At 40.2% G+C, this 10,532-nt stretch overlaps 1 non-coding gene across 1 annotated transcript; it reads right to left on the bottom strand.

The window, feature by feature from the left end:
• Window positions 1-309: 309 nt before the first annotated feature.
• On the bottom strand, window positions 310-383 carry TRNAN-GUU. Its single transcript has one exon. It is a non-coding gene; the product is annotated as a tRNA-Asn (tRNA).
• Between the last annotated feature and the right edge of the window lie 10,149 nt (window positions 384-10,532).

The following is a 10,532-nucleotide window of genomic DNA, read 5'->3' as shown; positions in this document are numbered from 1 at the left end:
AGGTCTCGGGTGCCCCGCATCCCTCGCCCCGGAGCGGCGGGGCACGGCCGCGTGGCCCCGCAGGAGCTGGGGCGCCGTGGGCAGGGCACCCGCTCTGCGGCGGGGCTCTGCGGCGGGGCTCAGCGCTCGGTGCTCGGGCGGGCCCCGCCGCAGCTGGGGCCGCCGCGCTGCGCTCCCCGCCGGGGGCCCCCCTGCCCGGCAACACGCGGCGCCTGCAGGGCCGCCAGCGCTAATCTCACATCCTCCCCGGCGCACACGCATAAAACGACGGCCGGCGGCGGGGGCGGCGCCGAGCCCAAAACGAGAACACGTCCCTGGGTGGGCTCGAACCACCAACCTTTCGGTTAACAGCCGAACGCGCTAACCGATTGCGCCACAGAGACTTCGCTGCACCGCCCTCCGCCCTACTACTCAAGTGCTACAGAGCCGCGCCAGCCGCGCCCCCGCCGCCTCCTTGCCCCTGCCGTGACTACAGGCGGCCACCACGGACACACCGAGCCCGGTACCCTAAACTGCGAGCCTCGCGACACGCAAAAAATCCACGGAGGAAACAGTGAAAACGGCGGCTTTTCTTCTCCTACCCAATAGGAAAGACTACTTCCCAAAATCATTGTTCGCAGCAATGCTCTTTATTTTTGGGAATAAATTCACGAATCTGACTTAAAACTGCTTCTTCTTGGATGCTGCTAACTGATGAGTTACACATAATTTCCAAATAGCATGGCAAAATTGCCCTATTAATATATTTAGACGGAAATTTTAAGTGACTGCAGGGAACAGTTAGACTGTCCAAAACAGGCAGCAGTCCTCTGCAGTCCTTTATGTGTGCAGGTTAAGGGTATTTACTGTTCTAAGTGCTGGAGCTGTGAAGAAGAGTTGACGTTCCTATTTATTATTTTACTAAAATCTTCTTCCCAGAGTACCTTACAGTAAATCTATATCTATAGCTCTGCGAGTACAAAGTTTCACATCCGAACCTGAGCAAATGTTTCCCCTTTGATTTCACAGACTGATAGTGTTTGAATCTCTTTGAAGTCTCACAATATTGTTTGCTTCATATTGTCCCTATGCCTCCCTGAAGCTCTGCCTGATGGCTCTTTTGCCCGTTAAAAGCTGTTGGGGTCGCGCAGGCACATGGCAACCACAACACCAGGACAGGCACTGACTGCTTTCCAAGCAGGGCTGCTTATCTCCTGGTGTCCATCCATCCATGACCAAGAAGTCCCAGCTCACTCCTGAAACCTTGGAGTCTCATATTTTGCACAATACCTTGCTCATCAACACTGTTTGCCTTCATTCCTCATCCCAGTGAATAATTTTGGACCGATCATTTACTGATCATAGCTCAGCCCTTCCAGTTTTTCCAATGCTTTGAAAAGACCTACATAAATGTCAGCATTGTCTCAGGATGGCTTGATTTTCTTTTGTTGTGTATTTTTGACTGACACAATTTAAAACCTGGAAGAGAAAGACAAGATATGCAAGCCTTGAAGAGTAATGAAAATAATTATTTTAAAGATTGCTTTTGGGGGCACCATGCCTCCTGCTGCATATTTTCCTATCCAGATATCTGCTATTCTCAGGGTCAGAAGAATCAGGCCACAGGCTGGACCACTTCTGCTCTGTGTAGGAGGACAAGCAAACAGTCCTGTGATTTTAGGCACTAGCCAATGGGTATTAAGTGGAACAAACAAGATTTTGGTCTGACTAAAGGCCTAACCCATAGATCTACAGACCTGTAGGCTGGGTGTGGATTTTGGGCCCTGAAATGTTTTACTTTATACACATGAATATTCACATGAATTGTAATGAATATAGGCTATTTTCAAATGCTGTGTCTAGAGGCCAGATCTAAAAAAGATATTTGCTATGCTGATACTGAACACAATCTCTAACTCTGAGCTGTCTCACCTGCTGTTAGACATTCAAGGCTGCCTGCTCAATGCACGGGACAGTGAGAAGAGTGCTGTCGGTGAGGCTATGCAGTCACTTGGCACCTTTCTTCTCAGCAGTCTTCCTCACTGAATCTCAGAGTCTGTCATTTAAAGTCTTACAAGGTAAAAAAGAAAATGAAAAGAACATACACAACTGTGAATATTACCCCTTCAAGCTTGAAACCCACAGGTCAGCAAAAGATCCACACACGGATGACTTGGCTGACTGTCAAAGCACAAACCAGTGAGACACTGTAGCAGAGGGCAACATTATCTATCACTGCTCTGCAAATGGAAAAGATCCACTATCTACCCTTGGAAGAAGGTGTCTGACTGTATCTTTAGTAGAAAGGAAGAGACCAAGTACTGTTTAAGACATTCAGAAGCCAGAAAGGGCTGCTACTTCAGACTAATCACCCCTCCCATCAGGGTTTTGTTCTTTATTTCTGGACAGCTCTGTTCCTTGATATGTTGTTTCTTGTGGATGGTATCTGGAGTTACTTAGTTCTTTGCAGTATCTAGTGTATGTAATTTGAATACCATTATTGCATTCACTAATTATGAATCATATTGGGGTTTATATTTCTATAAAAACTTATATCTATAACAATATATTACATGTTAATATATTAAAATATAATTTTATATAATGTGAACTAATTTATAATTTATATAATAATTTTCTTTTTTATTCTTAAATCCGTGAGCTTAAATGTTCATTGTTATAACATCTGTGACCTTCTTCAGATATAATCTTTGGTTCTTAAATGTCAGAGAAAGTTACTGCAGGACAGAGGGTGAAACCAGTATTGTTTACGAGATTTATAAACATACCATATATTCACCTGCTGCTCAGAAAAAATAAATCTAATTTTCCACCAGGACCAATTCCTAAAATCAATTCAACAGGATATAGTAGAAACAAAAGAATCTTCCCACTTACGTCACAGAATTACTCATTAACGACTCTATTTCTACAATTTCACATGGGAAAGGACAATTTTCCCCCAACAAGCACATGCATCTACTTTATTTATTATCTTGTGTCATTTTTGGTCAGCTGTTTGTCAGCTCTCAAGTTACAACTCAGCCCAAACTGCAAAAATTCATAGTCCCAAAAAAATTTTGCAACAGCTACTCAGTCTCTGCCCAAATGTATTTCTGATTCCTTACTTTGTAACAGAAGTCTCTAGCTTACCATCCAAAGATTTCCTGTGCTTTCCTTGGAAATATACGATTCTAATCCTTACAAGAACTGGGACATTAAGATAAATGGACAGACAATGCAATTCAACACTGCTATTAGAATTATTACAGGCAGAGAATAAGATTTCCATGACAAAAGATTTTTTTTTAATGGAGCTGCGAGCCTCAAACCATGGAAAACATTGTTCCTGCAGAAGGATTCAAACGGTTGGAAAAAACAGGTATTGACAGTTTTTTCTTGACCAATTGCAAGACTTCTGTCCTTTTATTCTTCCAATGAAATGCATTTGTAGGGGGGTTTTTTCAGTTGTTTGTATACAAATTTGCTGCTTTCCAGATACAAAGATGGCTTATATTTCTTTAAAGACTTTATCAATGAAACACTTCTATTCTTGGGTCTGTTAATAAAATCAGAAAAGTGTTAAAACTCAGATGACATCCCTCCAAATCTGATCAATTTGCCCTAAAAGCAAAGAACAAGACCAAACAATAGTATTTTACTGAGCTATCTAGTACACTTAGCTCTGGCTTCCCATCTGATACAAGTCACACAAAAGATGACTAGGCGAGAAAATCCAGAAATCATGTCAGCTGCAGACTGTTGGGTAAACTAAAAGTCAGCCATACTCCCAACCTCCATGTTTACCAAAAGGAAATGGCATAGGCTTCCTGGTTCTGGATCACAACACATATAGTTGCACTACGTTCAGGAGAGACAAAAAGTTGTTTCAGTGTGACTTGTGACAAAATTAGAACAGCCTTTGCTATTATCAATAATTTGAAATACAGTCTGCAGTAGTGGAAAAAAGCCACCAAAACCCAAAATCCCACAACAACAACAAAAACAAACCAAACAAAATCAAACCCCAAACCAAATAAAGAGGGCTGCATTCAGAATTGATCTTCAGATCTCAACTGACATACTGTAAGGGAATTTTATTTTGCCATTCCCTGCAATCTATCTGTTCTGAGTGACTACTGAAAAGCATGCAATCACTGTGGCAGTCAGTTCAGTAGTTCACACACACACACACACACACACACACACGCACACACACAAAACCCTAACTAAAACTAAAAAAAAGCAAACAAAGAACCCCATACACAATCTAAAGTGAAAAGAAGAAAACTTTACTGGCATAAGAAATGGGAACAGCAATAATGATGCTTTCACATAGCACTTATTTTTCTCAAGCACGTCTTACTATCCATGGTAAGAAAGGGAGGACTCTCCTGTCCTTGCAGGGTTTTTGAACTGCACCTACTAGGAATGCTTAAGAGTTCTTAAAATAATAGTGAATATTATGAAAATAAGAATGAGCCTTATGCAACTGAACTTTAATGTTGTCTCTACATAAGACACATAAAAGCACAGGAATTTTCAGCCAGTGTTTTCAGGAGCAGCAACCTATTTTACCATTTTCTGAGGGCCAGAATTCACATTTAAGTTCTCAGCATAGGCCTCAGTTCAGGAAAGCAGCTGTATTCAGAGTAATATGAAAGCATGTGTTACCTTCAAGTACAATCAGATTACTAGCATGGCATAAAAGTGTTTTCTTAATCCGGTTAAATTTCAGGGGAAAAAATAAAGGGCAAATTCTAGACTAGACCCAAACCCATAGTTTGTTAAGAGATGAGAAGAGCGCAAATTTCGTATCGTTGCAATGCCGAGGAAAACACATCTCCTTGAAAGTCTCACCAGAAAATACCAGTTCTAAGTTATTTTGCAGGTCATCACACTAGTCAGGTTTACATCTGCCTAAGTGCTATAATTCAGCCAGAATGTCTGACGGAAAGACAGTGAGAAAGGAAAACCCAGGTAAGCTTTGTGGATCCAGTCCAGATACTTGCAAACAGGAATCCAACATGTCTGGCCAGGCTGCAGGCTTAAGAAACCTGTGCTGACAGGTTGTATTGGCAACACCACTTTTCAAAGAGTAAATAATAAATCAAATTCCAGTATCAGTGCTCTTCTCAGGATGCATTTACAGGCTCAAAGTGTTCTTGCATTGACTTCTACAAGAGCTCTGTGTGACAGATGGCACAGAGGGTTCAAAGAACCATGGAGAAGCCAATACATTTTAGTTTCTCCAGCTACTTTTATTTTCAGCTAGCAAAATATCAGCAAAGATCTTTAATCCTATAACTCTAATGCCTAAAGGGAGGGAGGTTATGATACTCCATTCTGAAACCAAACTTGAATTCTTATGGTTATTGTTAATCTCCAGCAGAATTCTAACCCTCTCAAACTCCTCTGGTGCAGAGAAGTTTCTTCCATTGCTGTCCCCTAGCTGTCCCTTGCAATGTGAGCAACATCCTGTAGGACCTCAGGATACCAAACCTATTGGTGGTCTGAACCTGCAATAAAAACCTCCTTCTTGATGTTATAATAGGAATGGTATACAAGAGATTCGTCTTGTTCCTTATAAATGCTGTGTGAGAGATATTCAGAATATTCTTAGTAATGCACAGCAGAGAGAAACTAAAGGACACATCTCTCTATATACGTTATAAAAAATGCCTTTTCTTTATATGGTCTCAGACACGGACAAGTTTCATAATGATGGGGCCGCAAAAACTAAAAGCAAAACTAAAACTAGAGATTAGTCTCCTCCAATTCAGTGGGAGAGAGAAAAACTGGGGAGGTTTATATCTACATTGGTTGAAATAATGGACGATGTACTTCTACTGTTCTATGATAGTTTAGCATCACTTAGCATGAACAGGAATTCACAGGGTGCTGGAATATTTAAAGAAAAATTTTTTAAAAACCCAAATCAGTCACCTTTAAGCCCTCAAATTAAATATACCTATCCTTATCCCAAATCCTGGAAAGTATGACATAGAGGAATATTAAAGAAGGGACAGTAAAGATTAAAGAGACAGATTAGGGAGAAACAAAAGAGGACATTAGGGAGTGTGAGGGAAACGAAAGGATAAAAAAATCAGAAAAGAAAACATGGAAGTAAATCTGAATTAGCTAATTTTTGAGTCAGGCCACATTCCTGCTGCTTTCAGAAATTTTATGGTGGAAAGGAGCCACCATATTTTTGCAGTTTCAATATCTTGCAGTGAGACAAAAGGCAAAAGAAGAACACAGAGAGAACTGACCTGTCTCCTGTTGCTCCTGTCCTAAAGGATGGAATAATCTCCACTACAGCAAAGGAACAGAGAAGGCACTTGGAGAGTTACTCACAGCCTCCTGTCCCCTCCTCCTACTCTTGGCCCCCAGTTTCTCAGATCTTTCTATTAAACTTTAATAGTGGGGACCCCCTCACTCAGGGCAGCACTGCAGTCATTCATTAGTGTCCACCTAGGGAGCAAATAACTCTTTAGCTGCACTGTAGGTGTCCAGCTTGCTTTGTGCCTGGAGGGCGATTTGTAATCGAAACAGGGAAGTGCAGGAGCAAAGAGAAAAAATGGGCAGTAATAACCCGTGAACTCGCCTTTCATTCAGGTAACACACAAGACACATGTTAATGATTTCAGCTTAAGTACCAGGCAGAGAACTAACTGTACAATAACCAGGCAGAAACCACCTGCATGTGCCAGCATCCCTGCTAAGCAGGCACTTCCTGGAGAAGGGACAGCAAGAGTTAACTTGTTGAATTTGCAGGGAATTGTTTTGTTGTGTATTTTACAGCTCTGCATTTGCAAAGTCTTTTTTCAGCTCTCACCCGAATGGATCGACAACCTAAGCTTTTTCTCAGGTCTTGTATTTTAGCTTGTCTGCACAGTGTTCCTGTAACTGGATTAGGAGAACCCATGAGTCTCCTGACAGAACGCGCTGTGATTTCAGCAGCTCTGGTGTCTGATGGGACCAGAATATCAGCCAGTTATGTGCTATCTTAGGCAGGACTGCTTCGGGCCTCATGACATGAATCATTAAGATAATTTTAAAATACAAATTAATGAAAAGATAGACAAACAGGAAATGGGTTTTGCTTCCTATAATTTCTGTCAAAATGCATGTGTGTGCAAAAGGAATCAAGCAATCTTTACGTAAGCATTGTCCTTCGTTTGCCTCTTTCAGGTTTTTGGTGGCTGCTGGCCCCAGCAGGGTGAGGCAGCTGTTTGCCCACCTTTCCAGTGCCCTCAGATGAACACGTCAGCCTCCTGTACATAATAGGTAGAAGACAGACAGAGAAATACAAGGGAAGAAAGATCTCTAACAGAGGAGAGAAGACTGCAAATACCTTTGAGGACAATGTTTCTCTTTTCATCCCTAAATATTTGCAATCAATACAGCTTCAGTATTCACAAGCTAATCAATAATGCAGTGACAGTGAAAGAGATGTGAGGGTCTTCTTGGTGGCTACAAACTGGCAATGATGCTTTGATGGCTCCTACTGAGGATTTATCATTTCTTGTATAATCTCTTGCAGAACACTGTGGGGTCTGAGAGTATAATACACAATATGGCTATAGGAAAGAAACTGGACAGATGATTGCACTTTACCTTAATTCCCTATAGTATCATCTGCCAAGGAAATGAAAGGTAAAATAAAAGCATGATAGATGTCTAAAAGTATGAATACAGTGTACAAAGATTTTTGTTTGGACATTTAACATAGCTAAGGTGGTCCATAGAAGGTAAGACAGAGCTAGAGTGTTATGAGGAACTACAATCCTTTTTTGCCATTGTCCTTGCCATGACCAACTTCAGAAGGACTTTATAATAACTAATATTAGACTATACTAACAATTATTTCAGAAGCACACACAAGCTAATTCTCTCTCCTTTTCCACATGCATGCAATTCACTAAGTGTGAATAAGATGAAAAATTGCCCCTAAATACAGAATCACATGCGCTACTTAATAAAAAAAGAACAGAAGAGGTCACATCTCCAAAGTTTAATATATTTTGGTCAAAATGCCCCTGGCTCAAGCAACCAGAACATTTAGTGAGATGTGCCACCCCTAGGGGAAGGGGTCTTCGATTCAGATATCTCTACTTCTATGCAGAACACTGCCCTTCACACGCAACATAACCCTCCGAGGAAAGGGAAACACAGGCTGTGCACTGCAGCACATTCCGACAATACCGAAGTCCTCCTCCTTCTCCTTGAGGCTGTGATGTAAGGCCCTAATAATAAGCCCAAGAATAGTCAGACAACATGTAAAATCTCATCATTTCACCTGCCCAGAAACCCTCTAGGCCTGAAAGGTCTAAAACTATTCCTTTTCTCTTCTCCTTTCTCACTTTTCTTTCCTTACATAAAAGCCTTTCTAGATTTCCTCAAGTTTGTATTGCAATTATTTACTGTCTCCAAACCATCATTGTAAATATTTTAAATTCTTCTTCATAAAAAAATGGTATAATAATAAACCTCCACTGTAACACATCCCAGTTGCTACTGAAGAGACTCCTAATGATCCAGCATTACAGCTTCTTACAGTTTTTCAAAAGAACATGATCCAACATTTTCAGTTTTCCATTCAGCCATCCTGTAACCGTAGTACCATTAGCTTTTCCTGTATTTCCACACTCTCTGCTAATACACTGTACATCACTTCAGCTTCCACAACTGACTACCTAAGAGTAGATACAAAATATAAAGAACACATGATTGTGTACAGCATATTTCTAAGTTTTATAGCCCTTCCTACACTTGTCATTACCACATTAACTATCTTGGGAAAATTCTGTTAACACTTGGAGCACTTTAACAATTGCTTTCCTTAGGTATTCATGTGATTGGCATTTCCAAATTCTCAGAGGTGTAATCTTTTTCTTCCTTGCAGTTTATTTAAAAAAACAAGCAAACAAACAAAAAACCCCCAACCCCCACCCCTCAAAAAAACTCCCACAGGTGTGCATGAGTCTGTCAGTGTACCTAGAAATTTTCATTTTTTTTTAGATTAAGATAACGCAATTGTAATGTTAAAATCAATCTCAATTAAATTCTCAAGCAACCTCAAGATAGATTATTTTCTGAAATGCTTTCATTTTTTAACTGAGGATTTTTTAGAACATGTTAAAATATTATGCCAAAACCATCAAGCTAAAACACATCAAAAAATATGATGATATTAATGATTAAAATTGTATTTATGCTCTTTTACAAATCACAATATCCAGTTCAATGACACACAAGCAGATTTATAACAAAACTAATCTCACAAGAGTCCAGAAGCCTTTAAAAGCAGCATTTCTGCCATCTTCAACAGGCTTTTGCAGCTTGGTAGGTACAGATAATTTGTATTTCATCAGCTAATGGTCATTAAAGACCCCCCCTTTTTCTCTTAAATTGCATAAATTAGAAAATTGTTCATTTCCTCTTCCTCCAGCTCTGTTTTCATGTATGATGAATTTAGGGATGTTTTGCTGAAAATGGGCAAGAGATTATGCTACATAGAGATATGCCTGCTAAAAACAATTCAATGAATTAAAAATAGCTGTGGACTGCAACTGACCTTTCCTTTAACCCATATGTCTCTATATTTTTTATATGCCTTAATGATTATTAGACTTTGGCTCAATGAAAGCAACCAAAGAGTGCAATATTTAGCATTTGTTTTATATTATTTATAATTTCTGTGTTCTGTTTACAGATGTTTACAATCCCCATCCTGGCAATGTTACTGAGATGAGTAATCCAATCTCTTGATTCTATTACTGAATGGAAGATGAATACTCAAGTATTCTGAATGAAAGATGCAGGAGTGACTCTTTTATTCTGATATAAACATGAGATAAACAGGCAGACACACCATATAGATCAGCTGAGGTGGGGGATGCCTCCTTGCTGGAGACAACGAGTCTGCTGCCTGTGCAGGGCTTGCAGGCAGATGAGCACAGCAGCGCTGGATCCTGACATGCTCTGAGAGCTCTGCTCAGTTCTGATGGAGACCTATCACAGTCAGCTCTGCGCTGCGTGTCCCCTCCTCCCCAGCACAGAAAGTTCACTGTCTCCAGCACCACTGTGTGCATCAACACATTTTTCAATATTATGATTCAAATGTTACTTCTAGTCAGTACAAGAATCACAGTCTGGGATGTATTAAATGTGGGTTTACCTCTATGAGGAAAAGGGATATCTATAATATCATTTCCATCCTAAATCCAGCTTTTAACTAAGATTACCATGGAAATGTATGGTTTGATTATTCTGATATTAGATAAATGGAGAGTCACAACTGTGAAAAATAATTCTGTGCCTAGCATCTAGCTTAGTTTTGAAAATTAAATTCTGTAAATACATATTAAGGTATTACTCATGAGGATTTTTAAATAAGAAATCTTAGCAACACATGACATAAGTGTATGTATAAAAATGTGATAGAAGTTATATGCATTTCTAGTTCAGAGCAGATGCAACTATGGCTACATCTTCCTCACTGATGATTTTTGGTTTCAGTTCAAAGGTTTGCACATGAGCTTCATGCA

The sequence above is a fragment of the Corvus moneduloides genome, chromosome 1 (genome assembly GCF_009650955.1).
Source record: "Corvus moneduloides isolate bCorMon1 chromosome 1, bCorMon1.pri, whole genome shotgun sequence".
NCBI lineage: Eukaryota > Metazoa > Chordata > Aves > Passeriformes > Corvidae > Corvus > Corvus moneduloides.
Note: the sequence above shows the minus strand (reverse complement) of the source record. Positions and strands in the feature narration are given on the sequence as shown.